The sequence below is a fragment of the Nematolebias whitei genome, chromosome 10 (genome assembly GCF_014905685.2).
Source record: "Nematolebias whitei isolate Nwh7 chromosome 10, NemWhi1, whole genome shotgun sequence".
Taxonomy (NCBI): domain Eukaryota; kingdom Metazoa; phylum Chordata; class Actinopteri; order Cyprinodontiformes; family Rivulidae; genus Nematolebias; species Nematolebias whitei.
In genome coordinates, this window is record NC_056507.1 from 49,059,885 (window position 1) to 49,060,685 (window position 801).

Sequence of the window (801 nt, forward strand, 5' to 3'; positions counted from 1 at the left end):
AAAGGACGTCAAGGCTCTCTTTTCTACCTCCTCCATGTACAGGTTGGCAACAATAGGAGAAACTGGAGACCCCATAGCACACCCATGTTTCTGCCTATAATATTGCTCCCCATATGTGAAGTAGGTTGACTGCAGGCACAGTTTCAAGAGTTGACACAGTTGTTCTGTAGAAAGTGTGGTCCTGCTGCTCAGAGTGGTGTCTGATTTTAATTTTAAACTGACCACCTCTACTGCATCATCAACAGGAATGCACGTAAAGAGTGATGTGACATCAAAAGAGACCATTGTTTCATCAGTCTCCATGATGACATCCCTCACCTTATCCACAAAGTCCATGGTGTTCTGTATGTGGTGTTCTGAGCTGCCAACTAAAGGGATGAGTACAGACACCAGATATGTCATTTACAATGTTTCCAATTATATTAATTATATGTTGGGTAACTCATCATCCTGGTTTCATTAATGAGTTGTTATAGATGCTGATGGCTGTGGGTAGGAAGGATCTCTTGTAGGGGTCTGTCCTACAACGGATTTGAAGAAGCCTCTGACTGAAGACACTTTGTTGTTGTATGACAGTCTGATGAAGAGGATGCTGAGGGTTGTCTATAATGTTCTTCATTTTATGAAGAATCCTTCTTTGAACAATCATCTCCAAAGGTTCTAGAGGAGTCCCCAGAACTGAGCCAGCCTTCTTTATGAGCTTGTTGATCTTTTTTAAGTCACTTGCTCTGGTGCTGCTCCCCCAGCAGATGATGCAGAAGAGACAGCGCTCTCTACAACAGACTTGTAGAAGATATGCAG